This window comes from Rhamphochromis sp. 'chilingali' (assembly GCF_963969265.1).
Source record: "Rhamphochromis sp. 'chilingali' genome assembly, chromosome: 5".
Classification (NCBI taxonomy): Eukaryota; Metazoa; Chordata; class Actinopteri; order Cichliformes; family Cichlidae; genus Rhamphochromis; species Rhamphochromis sp. 'chilingali'.
The window spans coordinates 11,120,062-11,142,446 of NC_137932.1; the positions used below are offsets into that span (position 1 = coordinate 11,120,062).

Below are 22,385 nucleotides of genomic sequence, written 5' to 3' on the forward strand. Positions count from 1 at the left end.
TACATTTTTAACATAAAGAATAAAATTCTGAATTCACTTTGTTCTTTAGGCAGTAAAGTAAATCAGAGGGTACAGAGATGGAACAAAAAGACAGATTTTTTTTCAAATCAGTGATAAAATACTGAAGGAAAGAGGGCCTAATGTTAAAATCAATACCACTGAGGATTTATTAGGTGACCTATCTAAGCCGGACACCTCCCCTTTAGCCAGAGTGTCCAGGGTTTAATATGCTTCAAAGAAAGTGCTTATCAGATTATAGAGAATCAAATCTTGGGGTTAAGAGCCTGCTTCAGACAACTTTTGTGACATTCTGAAACAGAAAAACCAGCGAGTCTGATGCAAGATGCCTACAGACTTATAAAAAGAGTGCCTGTTCAAGCAACCCCCTATTAAAGCTTTGCTGCAGTTGGTGGGAACAGACTGTCAAGCCTGACAGATGAGGTGAGTAGCCAGAGGAGCGATCATATGTACAAAATGAAACAAAATGCACAAATACCCTGATGATGTTGCAATCTTCTGACAGCAACCTACGAGACCGGTGGAGTTTCTCATCAAAGCATGTATTCAAATAGCAGGCCCGCATCACAAGAATAACCGCATACATGCATCAGCCCCTGCTCCCCACCCTCAATTCTTCAACTCACCCATCACAGCAGATCACGTTGGCAGAATATATCATGGCATGCGCCAGTGTGTCATCCTCCCAATTAAAATTATGCATCAGCAGACCCCCATCCCCCTTCTGGGGTGAGTTGTCACCTTGCAGGCCCTCACCAGCATGGTGCTATAACACACAGACACATAGAGACCTCTTGTTGTCGGGCTATAAATACACCTGCAGCACCAGTGCTGTCACTTTTGGCTCACACAGCTATGCTAACTAGGTTTGCTGGTAGTGGGAAACTTTAGAGTGCTTGTGGCAAGGGATAAGGGAAGATAATAAGCTTATTTCCTCGTCTCAATAACTGAATTTCTGACTGCACCATTTCTCATGTTATCCTGTCTGATATGCTGTATTATTTGCAGATAAACAAAAGCTTTTCCTCCATAGTGGTGCAAACTTTATTTCAAACTGAAGGCTTCCTTGGTGGTTTTCCCTCATCTGAGCTCAGCTGTTTGGACCCCGGGTCAATCTGTGGACTTTTTTCCATGTACACTTAAGCAAGGCAGTCATTTACCATGATGCCCTGCATATCCTTTTGATCAAGGTAAGCATCTTGGAACACTGGTATTCAAATGATACATATCCACTCGCTGGCTGACTTTCTGAGCTGTACTGATGCTGCCTGGTAGCTGTGAACAATTTTCAAGAGTTGTTTCAAACAACAACAAAAAACTGCAGTTTGTGTTTGTTAAGAATTAACAATTTCCATCTAATATAACATTGAATTGATTGTAAAGGTCTTGATAATAATCAATAAGTAATTGAATCGTCAAGCATAAACAATTTCTAATCTTAAATATGCACATAGGCCCAAAAAAACCCTCCAGATTTTGTTGTTTCATTGGTTTTGGCATGTACTACTCCCTTTACAAAATAGCGGCTGTATAATGGGTTCCTTAATCCGCCACACACACACACACACACACACACACACACACACACACACACACACACACACACACACACACACACACACACACACACACACACACACACACACACACACACACACACACACACACACACACACACACACAGCTGTGCAAGTTGTTCGCCTGCCAATGATGCAATTAAAGGGAACTCGTTCTAGCCCGCTCTAAGACCTCAATCACAACTGCCCCTAGAGGATAGCAAAGAACCGAAACGTTCCTGTCATCAAGCGTTATCTGTCGGTGCGCTTGTGAAGAGAAGTCACTGACTCAACAGTGAGTTTCCGTCCACTATTCTTTACATTCAAAATCTTATTCAATGAAGAACCTTACACTGACTGAGCAGCTGGACACAGGCCACATTGTGATTGGTTACAAAGAGATTTGATCCCTTCGGACGTTCATTTAGCAAACATGCTTTATCCTACTGTAAGACGTGCACAACTAAATATTCATGGACATCTGTGTGCCAGCGTCAATGAGTAAAGTGTCTGATAAACTTCTTTGAGTCTGTTTGTTCATCTGCTGAGTGCACAGAAACCCACTGGTATGAATAATGAAAGCCCGCTGCTCAATTATAAATGTCTGCATGCTTGCACTGTGCAGCTGCGCTTGTTTGGCCTGTGAGGGAAATTTCATTATACTAACTCCCTTGTTGTTCATACAGACGTGAAGGACATGCACACACAGTTACCAGAGCAGCCACCCCAGTCAACTTAAAACTAAAAACACTAACATTTAAAAAGGAAAAAAAAGAAAGAAAAAATTACCAAAAACTAGAAACACATACAAATTTACAAGCCCAACACAGAGTAGATATATTTGATCCAGCTTAAAAGCTGGTTGGGAGGGCAAAATAAATAAATCAAAACCATTTTCTCACTTTGGAGAGTGAGAAAACGTTAGACATTAAAATAAAAGGCATTTGACCCGATTAATTTTACGTTTTTGTTGCCTTAATATTGACTGGCCATTAGTAGGTAGCCAGTTCCTGTAGAGATCCACTTCCCTGTAGTCCGATTCCTTGGAACCGTTAGTCTGCCTGCCTCTCAATCTCTCTTATCGGTTCTTGCACTCTTGCTACGATCTTGCTCCTCTGTGACGGAGGAAAATAGTGGCACAGTTTACAGTGTGGATATGGAGATTACTTTTAATTTAATTGCAAAAAAGGACAAGTGCCTTGGTAAAGCAGGAGCACCTGCACAGCTAGCACGCAAACGCTAAGCTAGCCAAGTGAAGTTAAAGCTGAGTAAATGCTGAACCGCCATTCACGGTGAAGCCAGCCACTGCTGAACTTCAACACGTAATAAACTAATGATCAGTCAGACTGCAGCCTCTGTTTCTACCTGGTCATGTTTCTACAGTCGAATCACCGTGACGACGCTTTGAAGTCCCTTTGTGCTGGTTTTAATTTTTGATTTATGCTCTTGGCTTTGGGTTCATACTTAAATACTAAGAGAAAGATATACATGTTCTCATGCGGATAGGGATTTGTGTTGGTGTGTGGGGCTGTAGCCTGTAGGTTTATATTGTTAAATGGTTATTATGAGACAGTGTGTTTCAGATCATTTTACAGAGTAACATAAAAGTAACGTAACGAGTCATATAACGAATGTCTTTCTCCTGGTGTAATTAAGTAATGTACTGTATTACTTTTAAGTGTTCTGTATATGTGTAATACCTTTTTTACTTTACCTTTTTTGAGTAATGACCCCACACATCACAACAAAGAGGGGAAATACCTCTAACATGCACAAACATTCGACTAAGCGACACATAAGTTGTATCAGTGTAACAATGTAATGTCTTTGATGTGCTGCGTAGAGATGGTGGTGACTGATAAATTATATCAACAATGGAATTGGAATCGCAACATTCTTATCAATTCTCATCTGTTTGGATGGTCTCCAAACGTCACATTTTAGTGATGATAGGCTCAGCTCTGTAGGAGTGACTAACTCTATGATTTCCTAAATAATAACAGTGATGTTGCAATAAGATGACAATGACATAAAAAATAATCAACACCTAGCAAGAGCTGTTGTTTTATGTTTCACTAGTGCAGCTCTCGTTCAAGAAAAAGCTAGATCAGAACAGTCCAGCTGTCAACAAAACACACCACTGATTAGACCTACCAATATTTGGTTGGAATCCTCAACACTCTTGAACTACAATCCAGATATAAAACATTATCTGGCCTGGTTTTCCACACATAGGCTAACATTTATTCTCACACAGCACGCATTTGGACTACTTTTGGCACCTCGGGCTCAGTTTGGTTGTCACATTTCGATACACAATGCTGTGGGGTGAAGTCTGACAGCCCTTGGAGGTCCCCTTACGGGCTGGTGTGCCATACGGTTGAGTGTCATGCCATTTCACAAGCTGCATCTCTGACTGTTGTAAAAGTGTCACAGTAAACAACATTTAGCCAAAATATAGACATCCAAACAACTTCAAACTCGACATCGCACTTCCTTGGATCAAAAGCAAGACAGATGCCAAGTGAGAAATGGATCAATTGTTGGGAAAAGTGAAGAACAGAGACACCCACCCACCCAACAGATTTTTGCTTTACTAGATTACTGGTCAAGTAAAGCAGTTCCCTTCGGTTCAGAAACCCAGGTGCTGCTTTATTTCTTTTCAGCATGTCATTGTAACACCAAGGCTTATTCTCATCTTCTCTAGTGTTGGTCTCATTCTTTTTGTGACTTCTTGAACTCTTCTTCTTGTACTAAAGACATAATTTTAATATTCTTTTACAGTCTTTTTATGTTTCAGTTTCAGACAATGAAATCACTCACTGATGGTAACATCTGCTATGGCGTCGTCCTTGACATCTGCACAATTTGTGGAATGGGAGAGCAAGACTGTCTCTCAAATGGCAAATCCAAATCTCTTTAGAAAAAAAAAATTAAAAAGGTCATACATTAGCTTTCTAAGAAATAAAGTCATGACAAATTTGAAAAATAGTTTTATTTTTTGTGCATTTTGTCATGTTGTTATATTTTTTAAAAAAAATGTATGCCAAGTCATTATATTTACTCGATCTTCACTATTCATAGTTTTGTTTTGAAGATTCTTTGTGAAAGAAGACTGACATGGTTTCTTTAAAAACAATATTGTGCAAAAGTTTTGAGCCGAACCTCCTATCTTTATATGTTGCTTCCAAGGAGGCAGACTTTTTCATTTGGTCTTGAGAAATAGTTCTCTAGACTTTGAGGGTCTTTCAAAGTTTTTCTTTGGACTTTGAACAAAAAAACAAAACAAAACAAAACAGGATCTTCTTTGATCATTCATACAATGCCAAAGTGTCTGACTGGCAACAACTTTATTTTTCAGAATGACAATGATGCCTATGGATTAAAAACTTACCTGAACAGAAAAAAAACATATGCCATGAGTTGCCTTTCCTAAAGCCTGGACTTCAACATTATTAAAGCAGTGTGCGATCATCTTTGAATGTCCTTCAAGAAGCCTGGAGAAAGCCTTGATGAATACTTAAAGAAAATATAAAAAAGTTTGTCTAAGAGAGTTCAAACTGAATTGAAGAATAACGGTGGTCATGCCAAATATTCACTCTTAAGCTTATTAGAATTGTTCAAACTGTTTTTGCCTTATATACCATAAATCCATTTATGTTTTCACATGTTTCAATAATTCACTGCTGCTATTCTAGGAAAATGGATGTCTCAAGACCTTTGCAGAGTACTGTACACAGTACCACGCAATGTATAGCTCATGTATAGCGGTGTGCCCTTTTTAAGGTATCTTCTTTATGAATAAAATTGGACAGACTTTCACAGAAGAACCATAACTTCTTCTGCAAGTTTAAAGTTTTCTGAGCTCTGTTCAGAAATAGAGGGTCTCCAGACAAAGAGAGAAAGAGAAAAAGGGGGGAATATGAGGTGGGCTGAGAGGGGGATGCTTGCGGCAGAAAAAAGAAAAAAGCTGTGTGGGTGGTATCAGGGGAGAAGGAGAGAGATCATCTTTTCTCATTGAGATCAATCCCTGAGTCTACAACAGGGCCTCTGTGTTCTAGGGCAGAGAGGAGAAGTAAAAAAAAAAAAATCTGGACAGTAGAAGCTAATATTTCATTGATACTGCAATTTTTCTCATATATTGCAGTACAGTAGGCATTGTTATTCAGTACTGTACAACATACCAATTCACATTCATTTGACTGAAATAAATACCCCAGGGGGAGAACAAGTCAGAAGCAGTTATTCTCAAAATAAAGTGACATGAATCACAAGATATGGCACCCTGCTATGCTGCGCCTGCGCCTTAAGCACTCACATTTTCATGTTGATCACTGCATCACACCTCTATCTACCTACCTCTGGTGCAAAAGTCCAAATTCAGCACACTATAGTTGAACTGTTCTTCTGTCAATTCCCTTTGATCTACATCTAAGAATGCATCATGGTCTGAGACTGAAAAGACGAGAGGAGGTTTGTAAAACAGCTTGGAGGCAAAGTGTATTTCAGTCAGTCTCTCCTGCACCACTGCCTTGAGTACAGTGAGATGTGTTTAAATAAGCCCAAAAAAAAAAGTCTTTAACTTCCAAAGTTTATATAAATAATTTTTTTAAATTTACATAATAAAAACCAAACAAAACAACCAGTTCCATAATTTTTTTCCTATGCAAATTTCATATGTTGAGACAACCTGAGACATGCACGCACAAGGCACACCTACCATGAACCAATGTGTTTGTGAATACAACAATAGCAACATCCATTCAAGACCATTCAACGAACCCAGTAGCATTTGGCAGGAATTGCGAAATGGTTATATGAGAGAAGCAAGAGGGAAATCAAGGCAGATTTGTGGTCTAAACTAGACCGATCAGACAGTGCCCAGAGCAGCTGTGCAGACCTCTCATGGGCTGTCTTGTGGCTGTGTGCAATGTCAGTGTTTGTATCTGTGCATGAGAGATGATTCTGAGAATATGGCGCCTGGAGACCAGAACAATGATGGTTAGTGAAGATGCCCTTGCTGTGAGGAGGCTTAAGGCGGCACCAGTGGTACAGAACAGCAGGGCTGACCACTGGGGTGATATCAAGTGCTCATTTGAGCAAGCTCTAACTGATTCAGCTAACTATAACATTTTCTAATGATACATTCCTCAAGCAAGCATGCCATGAGCTGCATCCTCTTTGTTCACACTGTAGCTTACCAAAACCAGGGACGGTCAACTAGTGTTGTGCCATGTCATATCAAATTTATATGTGAAATAAAAGTGTCACAGCAATGACATTGCGACCCCAAGTGTTCACGTCCTCCAGTACAAACAATGAGATGAGCCAGGGATGTCTGAGATCAGGCATGTTGCAGCATGTTGCCTTCCTCATCCTGGCTCTTCCAGAGCTTTCTTCCCATTATGAGAATGCACTGTCACCAAGTGCGTTCTCATAGCGGGTCATCTGGTTGTTGGGGTTTTCTCTGTATCACTGTAGGGTCTTTACCTTACAATATAAAGGGTGTTGAGATGACTGATTTGGCACTATATAAACAAAATTTATTGAATTGATGCCCTTCCCAACACAACCCTGTGTCTCCTGCCAGTCTCAAACTGAGTTGTTTGTAATGCAAATTTGCAACATACTTCTCCAACAGCTCTGGAAAATACACTTCATTTTGCTTGCACAAATAAATGCTTCTGCTTGACAACTGCATTCCCCAATAAAACATCACCATTTTTTAAAATTTCATCATGAATATCAATATTGCACATTTCCTTTAAATATCTTGATATAATTTTGAGTCCACCCCTACTGTCAGTCTAATTGTGACTTAGAAATAAATAATCAGTGTTTAAATATAATTTAACTGACTTACCAAAAAGAAGTGTCAAGTTACTTGACACCGTAACATAATGCATTTCTCACCAGTGTTGGTCACGTTACTTGAAAAAAGTAATCAGTAACTAATTACTGAAGAATCCGCGAGTTTGTCTGTGAATTTCCCACTCCGTGGCAGCGTACTCTGTGCTTGCTCGGACATTTAGGGTTTTTTTTAGCTGTAAAAATAAGTTTTCTTCCCACGCAGTGAACAGCGGACGCTAATGTTTTTGTCACTTTTTATGGAATCAAACTCAAAGTAAGGTCAGTACTTCCACGCTTTAAATGCTGCACGCTCATACTCTCTCCCGCACTCGATATATTATCCGTTGTTGATCTGCACACAGCTGTTGCCATGAAAATCGCACTCGCTTACGTCACTGTCATGAGAGACACTTGCAAAGAAAAAAAAAAAAAAAAATCATCACGGTTTTAGTAATGCAGCGTGCTTACGGGAAAGTGGCAGTAATCTAATTACCTTTTTTGCAATAGTAATCCCTTACTTTACTTGTTACTTGAAAAAGTAATCGGATTACTGCCCATCTCTGTTTCTCACTGCTGACTTGCATTTGTGTAAACAACGACAAAGAGCCACATGGGTCAGTATGACTTGGGTCAAACACTAATTGAGCACCTTGAAAGTGTAACTAGTCATTAAACAGATGTAAAACAAAAGGATATAATAAACTACAGTATCAAATACATATCTTAAACCTAAAAAATGATAGTAATAGGTGGTCCTACAGTAGCAGCCAAGAAGGCAGAGGCCAGTCACTGCCCTTTAGGCCCTTTTCCATATATAGAAACAGTTTGCTCATTAGGGGTCAACAGGTCAGCCGCAGGCATTTTTTGACCTGTGCCTTCTGATATCTCATGACCACCACACTGGCTTCCTCCACCTTATGCACACGCACACATTTAATCCTGGACGATTTTAAAATCCCTCTGCAAGTCAAAATGGTAGATGCTAATCTAGACAACTGGGTGGGAGGAAAGAATGAATCTCTACAGAAAAAAAAAAAAGAAGCTAAAGCAAATTATAAAATGTGGTCTAACAGGCTTGTATTAACAGTACTATAGAAGATTTGACTCAATTAAGGCTTTGGTCATTCACTTACTCTGTCATTACATTGAATAATGGTAATCTCCAGGCTTACCAGGCAGTTTTTCCAAGCAATGAGAAGACATTTTTATATTATGGCAGACTGTTACTTAAGGTGTCTGCATGATTCAGTTCACTATATTCAGTGAATAGGAGCGCTTGTGTGCATGCTGGTCTACAGACACAATCCTGTCTTCCATCTGCATCCACACACATGGACACACATACACACACAAGTCATCCATATAGATTTGATCATTAGATCAAAAAAAAAAAAAAAATCCAGTTTCTTGTCTCTAGAGAAAGCAATACGGGTGACAATGGTACAAAGATGAGGGAGACAAAGCACCTCTTGGTCCCTTTTCTCCCTCTTTCTTTTGGCTGTCACCAGGCATTGTGAGGCTCTCTGCTCGTCTCCTGTTGGCACATCTTGAAAGGGAAGCAAAATCCAATTCTTCCGACAGGTAGAAAGCCCCTGACTTGCGTATTCCCTCTACCTGTTTGCTTCTGGGTTTTTTTTCTCTTCTTATCGGTGGGCATATTTCAAGCCTCTAGTCTCCTCAGCCGCAATAAGTGAGGCTTGCGTGTGTGTGTGTGTGTGTGTGTGTGTGTGTGTGTGTGTGTGTGTGTGTGTGTGTGTGTCTCTACACAGGCAAAAGTAACAGACGAATAAGAAAGAGACATAATCTATAGTAGCCGTTATCTCTGCTCCCACACGATTCTTTGTTATCTATTACGGTTGGTCAAACTTTGGCTTCTCTGCCACCCTCCTCATCACTGCACCCCTGAGAGTGTGTGTGTGTTAGGATATCTGAGACACCCTGCCCTTGTCAATCATAGTCACCACTGCATCATTCGACAACCCAGAGCTCTCGATGCTCCTCTGCTACTAGATAAGCACTTCCTAAGCTAAACTAATAGTCCAGCTCTCCCTCCCACACATAAGAGCCCTTCACTTTGCAAACATAGAAGTGTCTTCCGCCCCTTAACAGATATGCAGGAGAAATTCAGGAAAAGAGGCCCCTTGCAGTAAATACACTACATATATTAATCAAGTAAGCTCAGACTCAGGAACAAGGTTCGTTAAACTCCCCAATGCATTTTAATAATTTGTGATCCAAATCAAAGCCCGGGGAAATAAGTTTCTTCTATTTTCTATAACTAAGCAAAATTTGGGTATTTGCAAGGAATAATAAGACATTCAAGTTAATGCACTCTCTCAACAGCATTTCGACTGAACAGCTTGATGGTTAGTGGAAAATTTTCTAGAACGGCACCAACTACTGCCTGTGTTTACTTTGGCAAATTTTGTGCCTTTTTACAGTGAAGAAAATGCTAACACATGCTAGCATGTTAGCATGTGGCTGTGAGCGAGCTTATGGTGCTGTGCCCATATTGCACATGCATGAAAGAGAAGATCAGGGAGGCTGACTGGCCAGTCACCAGTAAGAGCCGAGAACACTGGCAACTGATTCCAGACTAAGTTCTCACCGGCTCCATTTTGAGAATAACCACCGTTGCCAAGCAGCAATAAGGAAATTATATTCATGCAAATTAGTTGCATGCTGTGCGTCAAAGGTTTGCATGTTTGTTGAGGTATTTCCCCTGTTTGTTGTGATCACTGTTAGAGTCGTTACTCAAAAAAAGTCATCATTACACATATTACACAAAACCCTTTTCTTAAGGGTAATGCAGTACGTCACTTAACTACTCCTGGGAAAATGTAATTTGTTATAGTACTTGTTAAATTACTTTCATGTTGCTCTTTCATGTTACTCTTTAAAACAGCTGAAACACGCCATCTCATAATCGCCATTTAAACCTGAGGCTACAACCGCACTGACCAACACAAATTCCTAATGAGTACACACATCTCGAAGATCTTTCTCCTGGTAGAATACAAACCTAACCGCACAAAGCAAAGATGAAAACAAGCACAAAAAAGCAACCGTCACATTGAATCTGCTTTAGAAAAGGGAACAGGTAGAAAGAGAGGCTACAGCCTGACTGCTCATCTGTTTGTTACTTGTTAAGTTAAGGGTCTGGCTGCTGGGGTCGGCAATCACTAAGCTTTTACTCTGGGTTCTTGCCTAGCTTAGCTTAGCATGCCGACCTAGTAGATGCTTGCAAAAAAACAAACTTGTGTTAGCAGCATAATGCGGTCGTTTCTTTCCTGGATGCAGTTTTCTACTTTACCACGTTACCATTTATCTCGCCCTTTTGTGCAATAAACATAAACGTGCATATCCATGCTCTAGACTGCCTCGCTATTTTCCTCCTCTGACTTTCGAACTGAAAACAGCTGATTATAGTGAGAGTGCAAGAACTGATAAGCAGGATCAATAGACAGGCAGGCTAATGATTCAAAGGAATTGAACTACTATGAACTGGTTTTCTACAAGAACCGCTTCTCGATTCCAATCTCTAATATGCTCTCTGTTTCAGTTGCAAGGAAAAAAAATCTGAACATTGAAAAAAAAACAATAATAACAATAACAATAATAAGGTGTGAACAACTCTGTTTCCACTCTCTTTTTTGATATTAAAAATTAAAATAAATAAATAAATCAGGAAATGGGATTTTTGACCTTGTCAATGAATGATAAACCTAAGGGTGACAGGTTTGCAACAACAAAATACAACAACTCACGAAGTAAGCATGTTAGTGTTAAGGAAAGCAATGAAACCAGTGACTCTTTTAGAATCAAACCGTGATAGTAATACACTGACAATATAAACTTATCTTTTAAATTTGATAACTTGAATTAATTAAATACATTTTTAAAGATTAATATGGTTTAACTTATATAGGAACTAATTTTATTTAATTTAAATCAGAAAAATAATGTTATGAAAACCGTGAAATAAATTTGATTCCCCCCTGCTTGTTGCAGGTGTCTATAGAAAGTGAGAAGGTAACTGTCAGGTGTTTGCAACAGCTAAATACAATAAACAACTCACCAAGTAAGCATGTAGGTTCTAATGAAGGCAATTAAACTAGTCATGCTTTAGACCATAGGTGTCAAACTCTGGCCCGTGGGCCAAATTTGACCCGCAGCCTAATTACATTTGGCCCGCGAAGCCATACCAAATTACTATTAAAGCTGGCCTACTGGTATTATACAGCTAATATATATATATTGTTTAGTATTAAGCTTTGCTTGTTCCATATTCAGTTTTCCAGCAAAACTTATTTGAGTCCATAAGGAAAGATTCATTCTTATTTTCAATAAATATTAAAGTTAGCCCGCGACTTTGTTCCAGTTTTGAATTTTGGCCCACTGTGTATTTGAGTTTGACACCCCTGCTTTAGACTAAGACCTTGATGGTAGTATAGTGGCAATTTAAAATAAGCTTTTAAATTAAATAACTTAAACGAATTAAATAGCTCAATTGGCTGAAAAAAAAAAAAAACTACAAATATTCTTTTTTTTTTTTAAATTAATTATGCATTGGGAAAATTATATATAAAGCTCTAGGCAACATGTGCCCTTGTTTCTTCTGCTTCCTCTCTGTTACCGTTACTCTCTGTCACCTTTCCTTGCACTCACTTTAAATCTGATCAATCCTTCAGACATGGCTGATGTACAACTACGACTTAATGTTGACCGCAAAACCAGCAATCATGAGCTTCACCGAAAGCAGTCAGCAGTGAATGTGCAGCTTCTGCTTATGTAAAGTAGGACACGACAGAGAGGAATATAATATATATGTGAGAGGCAGTGGATGAGAGGTGTGAGTGAGACAGGAAGCACACAGGAAGCTTGTAATGAAGAAGGCGAGACAAACTAAGGGAAAAAAAGAAAAAAGAAAAAAGCTTTCCAGCAGGCCAAGTGCCGAGGCCAGGTCTGTCTGTCAGCACCCATCTGTCCTCCTGAGGCTACGCAAACTAGACTTCTGCCTCAAGATGCCGCTAGCATTTATACAACCAAACACACTAAAGTAAAATGGTTCTTTGACCTTATCCTACACTCCAGGAAGGACCTATGTGGGCTGCCTCTTTACTCTTTAGATAGAGGAGGATGGCTTTCCTCCAGGCAGCTCACGCTATGCTAATCCAAATAATGACCTGGCATTTAACCAGCTATAAGGCTGATTAAGCAAACACAAGCAGACAACATTCTTTGGTGAATACCCATCTCCTATATGTCATAATCTGCAGCTCAGAAGGGAGTGCAGATTATGACAGAAAATCTTCATCAAATTTAATACTCAGAGAGCACCTTAAGTGATCACCCACCATCCCAGCGATTGACTCTTTTTTTTGGCTCTTGCCATTATGGATTGCTTTAGAGCCTAAACAAGGGCTGAATAACCTTTCCTGCAAAACAACAGGACCATTATTACTGCAGTCCACATGCCACCGTTCACAGAACTAACTTTTCCAGGTTATCACGGATGTTTCATGTGGTCCGTATGTATTTCTGTGACAGTTTTTAAATGTGACCATTGTGCTACTGAATTTGAATTTACACCTTGCACCAATAGGTTGGAATAAAGGCACGCAAACGTCTTTAAATTTGGGAGTAAAATTTCAGGCGGCAACAAAAACCTTCCAGATATATGTATGTTATTTATCCAACTGGTGCACTAGCCTGAACACCTGCCATCTGGGGTGTACACTGCATCTACACCCTAGATGGCAAGATAAAGTGAATGCATTTTATTTTCATTGTGCACTTATGGGGGGGAAAAAAAAATAAAGTTGCTAAAGTGAACCCATTGATCTAATTTCTAGTCCCATCATTTTATTCTGGATACTTTTAGGGCAGCTTTGCATGATTCACAGTTCAAAATAATTCTTATTTACCTTATCCATGGTGTGCATGGTGTTCCCTCAGTTTATCTGAAACTTTGGCCATGTTTAATCCAAATATAAATGTAAATAACCTTAATAGTATACATATCACAGAAAATATAGAAAGGGATAAAAGGTAGCCTTTAAGGTCTTCAAAGAGCCTTTATTCATGTAATGGGGAGGTGTGGTGCTAGAATTATGTTTTGTTTTGTTTTTAATAAAGGTATAGCAGAAGAGAGTTGGGATTCAGGTGTAATATGCAAGTACCTTCTAAGAACTTACTTTATACCTGTGTAAATGGCAGATTTACTGACTGCCATGTTGACTGTATTCTATTGATATTGGTATGCAATGGAAACGCAACTGACAGAGCAAGTAATTTTGAATAGAAATGCATACTGTACTGATAAAGTTAGGAACTGTCAACCAGCCAGTTGCAACACGACAAACAAAATTAACATTTCTCTGCAGCAGGAAAAGAGCAGAATTTCCTGCCGTGGTGAGCTAGCACAATCTGTTATGTCATTCACTATATTAATGGCGTGGAACTAGAACACATTAGAGGTTTCAGCTTAAAGTACCGACTGAAATAACTGTCATCAGTATTCTTTTTGCCACAGTCCTATTTGCATTTTTGTGTTCTCAGCTCAAACTAATTCTGCAATGGGCAGACCATAGCCATCAGTGTCCTGCATCATAAAAACAGCGGAGTAGTAAGTGGCTATGTCAAGCGGATGACAGTTCACAGTTACAGCTCACTGGCTGGCTACACTCTGACCTCTGAGGCAATGAATCACATTCACACATCGGCCATCTTGTGACCCACTCAACAGCACTAAATGTTTAAAAATAAATAAATAAAAATGCACCAGGATATGCGTGATGTCAGGTGTGATACACAAGCAAAAAACACACACATTGATCCCCCACCTATTGCTCTAGATGTACAACTAATAAATAATCCATACTGGTAATGTTAGTCTAGAAACATAACTGTTATCTCAAGATGTATCATCTCTAATGTATATGAACACAGAGGATTTTTCTCTTTCTTACATAACAGTGAGCCTAGACACGCTCTTAGCTGTGGGCATGTGTCTATAAATGAAAGACTGTTATGTAAGCAACTGCTGCATCTCAGACCATTCCCATGGCTTGGCAGTTTAGAATGACTTTGATTCAGCATCATATCAGATACATTTTACTCTACTTTAGAGAGGCCTGACAGTAGATAATCACAATCAATAACTACCTCCATATTTCCTCCGGCCACAGCAATGAATTTTACTGTGAGCACTGTGAGGGTCATGTTTTTTGACTTTTCCAGTGCTTTCAACACCATCAGGCCGACCCTCCTGGGTGATAAGTTAGCAGCGATGCAGGTGGATGCTTCTCTGGTGTCCTGGATTGTTGATTACCTGACAGGAAGACCACAATATGTACGTCTCCCACAGTGTGTGTCTGACAAGGTGATTAGCAACACAGGGGCACCACAGGGGACTGTCCTCTCCCCCTTCCTCTTCACCCTCTACACCACAGACTTCAGCCACTGCACAGAGACCTGCCATCTTCAGAAGTTTTCTGATGACTCTGCGGTGGTTGGATGCATCAGCAGGGATGATGAGACAGAGTACCGGGCTGTGGTCGACTCCTTTGTCACGTGGTGTGAGCAGAATCATCTGCAGCTCAACGTGGCAAAGACCAAGGAACTGATCGTGGACTTCAGGAAGACCAGGAAACACTTGACCCCTGTTTCAATCCAGGGGGTCAGTGTTGACATTGTGGAGGACTATAAATACCTTGGAGTACACATTGACAATAAACTGGACTGGGCTAAAAACACCACAGCACTTTACAGGAAGGGCCAGAGTCGTCTCTATTTTTTGAGGCGACTGAGGTCCTTCAACATCTGCCAGAAAATGCTGAGGATTTTCTATGAGTCTGTGGTGGCCAGTGCGATCCTCTATGCTGTTGCATGCTGGGGGAGCAGGCTGAGGGTCGCAGATGCCAACAGACTTAATAAACTGATCCGTAAGGCCAGCAATGTTGTGGGGATGGAGCTGGACTCCCTCAAGGTGGTGTCGGAGAGGCGGATGCTGTCCAAGATAAAGACAATGTTGGATAACACCTCCCACCCACTCCATGACATGTTGGTCAGTCACAGGAGCTCGTTCAGTGAGAGACTGAGATTACCGAAAAGCACCACTGAACGACACAGGAAATCATTCCTGCCTGTGGCCATCTCCCTGTACAACGCATCCACTTAACACACTGTTTGCTGCTACAACTACACGTTTCTTTTCCAAATATTTATTTATAAGTGACTTATGTATGTATGTATGTATGTATGTATATATATGTATATATTGTACTATTCTTAGTTAGCGTATTGTCTGTCTTGTCTTAATGTTGGTTTAAAATGGAGCACTGTAACAAAAAATAATTTCCCCCAGGGATCAATAAAGTATTCTGATTCTGATTCTGATTCTGATTTACAGGAAAATTACAGCATATAGGATTCTACTGAAGCAAAACCTTCACACATTGACGCCCTATCCTACAGCCAGTAACAAATGCCTAAACTCCATCTGACCCCTGCTCTGGAGCAGTTTTTGTGCTGGAGGACTGACAGAATCGCTTTATGATAAGCATGTATTTAAAAAAAAGAAAGAAAAAAAGATGAAGTGGTTACTGAATAGGAGGTTTCTTGCAGAGGATTTAATTGAATTTGGCATTTGCTGCTAACCATCAGAGACAAAAGGAAAGGCGAGCCTCCACTTCCGATCGTCCCATCTGAGAGGGAAGAGCAGCTTACACTCACAGCCTCTGCTGGGCTTCCATCCAGTGCAAATCAGACAAGCCTTGTACTTGGGCCTCATGCAAATCAAAGCAGAGCTGGATCCTTGCTGCGAGCTGTAAATGAACAGCCAAATATTGGCTTCTAATTGAAAGCAGCAGTTGCCTGTGTGCACAGGCACCCCTGCTGTGAAACAGTGGACAAACACACTGAAGGTGTACACTAAGGTTACTGCTCCATTTGTGTCCTCTTTTCCCACCATTTTCCTCCATCCCTTTTTGCATTTTTTTATTAGCCATGGCTTTGTTTTCCTCTTTTAAAGACTACTATTTAAATAACATTTTATAATATTAAGATCTTTTATAGCAGCAGCACTTCTAACAAACATGGTAGTCTTCAGGGTAACAATAATCCTGAACTAGATCTAAAGAAATTGTGTAAAACATAATACGCCCAAGAGAAAATCTCATCTGCATCTCTTATTTTCTTCGTTATTCTTGATGGTAACGTATTCCCTGCTCCACCACAGGGAGAGAAACAGAGAAGAAAAATGAGTGCTTATGAAAATCCTGATGAAAATTCGGTGCATCTGTAATTGAACACAGACATACTAAGTCTTGACAAGAGAGATTCAAGCTGTGGCTGTGATAAAGGTGCTTTTGCTTTCCATTTTTCAGCCTCCATCAATCATCGCACATGATCACAATGACCAGGGCATCAGCCATTCCAGCTCAATAAGAACCAATCAGTGAAATGGGCAAAAATAGGAGACTGAAGATATGGCTGAAATCAAGACAGAAAAAGAACACACGTATTCAAAATGAGGAAGACGGGTAAAACAGAAGAGATTATATTTTTACTCTGTGCGAAACATTATGGCTCTATTTTGCCTAACTTTGAATATTCAAATGCATTCAAATATGCACATGCTCTAAGTGCAGCTGAGGAGATCGTTTTGAAGTCAGAAAGCAGCACTGACTAATGGTAGCAAACAAGGCAGAAAAAAATAAATGGTGATCTAAATTGAGAAAAGGCAACTTACAATTTAACTGCTTTGCCAATATAAACGCCTAGAAAACCCCCAACTCTGGACATCATATACGCACAAATACAAACACTGTTAGTCTCTGAGCCTAAAGTTCCCAGGGAGAACCGTGTATCCAGTTTGCTCCTAAAGCAGATGAAGCCTACATTGTGCCGAGAAAGGGATCAGACTACATTTACCTTCCAAACATACACTTGACACCAGGGGAGTGGCTTCAACCGTCCACAGTTTACCCCATTGTGTAGCGATTTTGGCTTTCAGCTGGCAGAATAAGCCAGGTCAGTCATGGGACACCATGGTGCTCCATTTCCCAAATGCGTGCCTATTATGTCAAGTCCAAAGAGGATTCTTTATTAAATTTGAAGCATGTGAGCCCAGAAAAGACCTCATGATTGTTATTCTATGAGCTGGAAGTTGACAAAATATTTTTAGCCAGAATTTCAAGCCTTCAACCTTTTTTCCTTATATTTTTATTTATTTACTTGCTTGTTTTTTTTTTTAAAAAATCAGCTCTGTACCATAGACTGCTAAGACAGCACGTACATACACTTCCTATTCCTCAAGCTGCATCTGACAGATATGAAATACAGTCTCAACTCAAGACAAATCCTTTCTAAAACTCGTCAGAGCCTCAAGTGATGTAGTGAATGAGAGAACTCTTGCATGTGTTTAAACACTGTGCAGCTGTGGCAGCAACAGCGTGCTGTGTAGATATAACGAAGGCAAATAAACTGAAGGGAATAACGCCTTGTGTTCCATTCAGCTTTAGATGACGGAAAGACAGATAACAGATCGTTACAGATGGGAAAGGGGTACCCTTAAACTCAGTTGTGATATCTTTCTTTTTGTCCAGTTGACTGTCCCTCTGGCACTATCAGGCAAGTCTTTTTCAGAGTTACCTTGTCAACTCTAAGAAAGCCTGTCAACACCCTCTCCTCCCTTGTGTGAAGATAAAAGACAAAAGGCAGAGAGTTACTTACTATGCCAGATTTATAAAAGACATGGTATAGCAGATTTTTAAGACTAAAGATCAAGTTATGGTGCTCTGTGATCAAAATTTTGGATTTTATATATCTTTGGAGATATTAAGCCTTTCTTCTCAATAGAAGTAATGTATTTTATTTCTGAAAATGGCGTTCTACCTTTGTTCCAGGGTGGCATCACTGAAAGAAAGCAAAACATTATCTGCCATGAGGCACAACAGTAAGTCCTGAGTTAAGGCACACTATGACAACTTCCATCCCTGGAGTTTGACCGAGGACTGGATTAAGACATGGAAGCAAAGCAAAAAATTAATAAAGGAGAGAACGTGGACAGCATCCCCTACTGAAGAAAAGCAAGTTAAAAAGAAATGGTTAAAGAAATACAGTGAGGCAGTTGGTGTAAACTCTTGGAAGTGGTGGAGGCAGTGGTAGTAAGACACAAGGAGCACCAGTCAGGGAGGCTTAACCGTGCACTGGTGTCTCTCTGTCAGACCAGTTCACACTGCAGACAGAAGCAGTATTATAGAGCTGTGGGCCTGGCCAAGAAGAACAATAGCTCCTGTGTGCTGGGCCCTCTGGAGGATCCTAACAGCTGGGAGATAGGAGGGCTGCCTGTAGCTCAACTAAATGGCACGTAAGCTGGCATTACACATTACGCACACTCGCATTCATTTTTGCGCTCTCTGCCTTTCCCAGAATCCCTAGCCCACCTTCCTCCCACCACCTCCTCTCGCCTCTTCATGCCAGGCACCCATCACTCACTTAACTCTCATCTATTCCCCTCCTTTCTCTTTCTACACACTCTTTCCTTATGACCCCTGTCATTCTGCGTCCCCCTATCACCCTTCTCCTCCTCTGAGGAGAAAGACCAAAAAGAAAGACCCTAAAAAAAGACAGCAGAGGAGAAAGAGATTTCTTGCTAGCATGAGAAAGTCAAAGACTGGCAGAGGATCAGAGCACTGTCAACAAATAATAGACTTCCAAAAGCCTCCACAGGAGGCTGTTCAGTCATGAGGGCCTATGAAACACATTTAAATAAATAAATAAATAAAAAATGTCATCCCTCACAGCAAAAAGTTCACAAACAGCATAACATAAAATGGCAATAGGCTCGATTCTATTCTGAGGAGACACCTGTAGCAAAACTGAGAAACTTTTGTATATATTCATGTATCAAAGAGCGGCCAATGTGAACAGAGCCCTCAACTGTGTATTTGTCACCTTGGCATGACGTTTTTCAGGACCAAAAAAGACATGCATATAACATAAAGGTCAGAAAGTCGCCTGCTTTAAAAAGAAGTTGCCTCAAACTGAACTACTGCCTCTTGTCTGGACCACATCAGACATCCTTTAAGACATGTCCACTGAGGCTGAATCAGACCGGTGGTTAGGGGACAGTCTCTGGATTATGTCCTCAAGCCAGCTCTGAATCCAAACAATATGACAAATGGTCCCTGCATGATCCCTCTGAGCGCTTATGAAAGCTAGGCTATAGTTCTCAGTCATGTGATAGTTTGGAGGCCACTCCTGCAGGCTGATATATTTAACAGCTGCAATGGCCCACAGACCATTTTGTTTCTGCCATATGCTCTTAACCTACAGATTTTTTTTTTTTAAACGTTTTTAAAAGATATCCATTCATCTGGAGTCTTCACTGCACTACTGTAAATTTTACTCATCTGCAGTTCAGGTCACATACAGTTGATCAGAACAAGACTAAAGTAGTATTTCCCTTGAAGTTGAGTTCTTCTGCTCCAGCCATCATACAGGACCATGACAGATCTTCTCGGCCCACAAAGTCTTTTTCAGGTGGAACTAGGTGGGTATTCAGTGGTTGTAGCCAAATATATATATATATATATATATATATATATATATATATATATATATATATATATATATATATATATATATATATATATATATATATATATATGTGTGTGTGTGTTTGATGTGGGCTAATTTGATATAACAGGTAAATATTTAAGGTCATCTGGAAAGAGTCAACATCTTCTCTATCTGCATTAATTATTAATGCAGCTTCTGATCAAATCGAGGAATTAAGTCTTATTTATGCATTCCACTGAATCACAGCCAAGGCAATGTGAGTGTACAGAGCTCTGCATTTGTTGATTTGGACAAGATGTCTAGCCTTGTAGGATAAATAGCTTCTTTCTTTTTTTTAACCTCACTATTTATTAGAAAAAAAAAAGAATAATTATTAAATTCCTGCCATCACATGTAAACCCTAGTTTACCTCGCTCTGTATTTGTTAACACATCAGAGGCACACTAATCCACTGTCAGAAGCAGCATCCACAGTGGCATACATGGATTTTTAGCAATAGCTCTGCAGCTGATGTTTCTAAAGGTGATTCATTCATCATCAACCACGAAGCTGAACCCACACTGTCACTACAGGCTGTTCTTACATTTACTATTGCATTTTTAAAAGAGGCAAACCATGAAATATGCTGCTGGCCACTCAGCAGGCAATAGTTACCTGCAGCAATCCAAAGACCCAACTCTTAGTTTGTCTCAACTGGACAGACTGTAGAAAAGATATGCTCACTTTGATGAAGTGCAAAGCCCATATTAGCCGGCCTCCTGTGTATCAAAGAACATATTCGTGCTGTCACTACATATAAAAGCTGATTACTGCACAGCGGTCACAAAACGACGATGCCCCTCGTGCCCACTTTTCTTGTTGCACTTGAAGTAGTACAAAGAAGGTTTCGGATTTCACAGAGCATGATTTTCACTGGGCTGAAGGCTTACCATCCCCCCATGACTGCAAACGAAGCTGGCTGGAATAGACCCCAACCCCTGTCCTCCTTCTCCTCTGCCTCGCAGAGGCAAATCAATGCATTCTTATAAAATTAACTGCCCGTGGTTCCCTTCATGACACTGTAGCAAACTGCCCACTCCACAAACTCGCTAACAAATAAAACACACTCTACGTCTTTTTATTTATTTGTTTATGCACGTTGGGTTAATTGGGGAGCATTGCAAATATTTGCTCTCTGCTTTTCTCACTAGTGTGATATTCTTCAGACTCACTATGTCAAGACGCTGCAGCGGGATCTCATGCAGATGTGCAGCTGCAATTTATCACCCAGCGGTCCCATTACCAATTCCTCCTTTAGTCATTCAAAAATAAAAATGCTACTGGTAGGTAGGCTACTTTGTGGGATTTTGACCACTTTGGTAGCCTAACGTTGTTCTCATTGCCACATTTGTCAACTGTACACCGGGTAAACGTGGGAGTCAGTGATGGCCAGGCAGTTTTAAATTACCAAGACCGTTATTAGTCGAGCAGCTCCAGTTGAAGTCTAATGTTACAACACGGTGACTCGGTTTTATGACGGTAAGTTGCCGCTGTGCTAATAGCGATAACATAACGTTACTAAAGTCCCATTTTGCATGATGCACTGCAGTGCAAAATTTAAAAAGAAATTATTTACCTGATACGTTTGTAAGAAGAAAAAAACCCTCTTATTTTCTCTCCATCCTTACTGAGCAGCAGAGTGTGCCACCGTGTCCAAAAATTTAAATCCCCGGGTCGGATCCATGGTTGTACTGTCTCCGTAATCAAATGTACTCCTGCTGGAAGAGGCGGCGGCGGAGATGAATCCAGCCACTTTTTTTCCAAAGGGATTCTCTGGGCAAATGTTGATGAAATTGGCAATAAAGCTAGTCCGGTTAAGATTACATCAGGTTTCACGTCATAAAACCACTTTGATTTTTACCCGTATGCAACATTTGTTTTCTTTCTAAGAGAAGTAGTGTGAAATTACGTATATCCACAAGAAAACGTCCCCATTGAAATCGGTAATAATGGTACGTACCACTCTATTGTTGGGGCGCGAGAAAACGTCCCATGCTGCTGCTGAAGTGTACTCGTGGGAGGCTCGTGCGCGTTCGCGGTATTGGCTTATTATCTCAAACCTTGGTGTTGTGCTGTCCAATCGATTTCAGGGAGGGACACACTGATTTGGATTATTTCAAACATTACAGTTGAAGAGAAAATAAAATCACACAGTGAATCAATATATTCACAACAACACATTAAACAACATACTGACAGCTTATCTTGAAAAACAAAATACTGCCTCGTTAGTATTTCGTCTCATTTTACAAACTGCCGCCATAATTTTGGTAGTTTTGCCTAAAAGTGTTAATTGTAATAATTCTAATTCTAGCAAAGTAATATTTAAATGAG

General features: G+C 40.2%; 1 protein-coding gene across 6 annotated transcripts in view; it reads right to left on the reverse strand.

Moving 5' to 3' along the window:
- wasf1 (WASP family member 1) overlaps positions 1-22,096 on the reverse strand; it is a 65,717-nt gene extending 43,621 nt beyond the window's left edge. For 2 of the 6 annotated variants that reach the window (XM_080882833.1, XM_080882832.1), the window contains exon 1: positions 21,628-22,004. The gene's annotated coding sequence lies outside the window, so the exon portion shown is untranslated. The other 4 variants (XM_080882829.1, XM_080882830.1, XM_080882828.1 and 1 more) reach the window with 4 other exon arrangements.
- Positions 22,097-22,385: the final 289 nt, after the last annotated feature.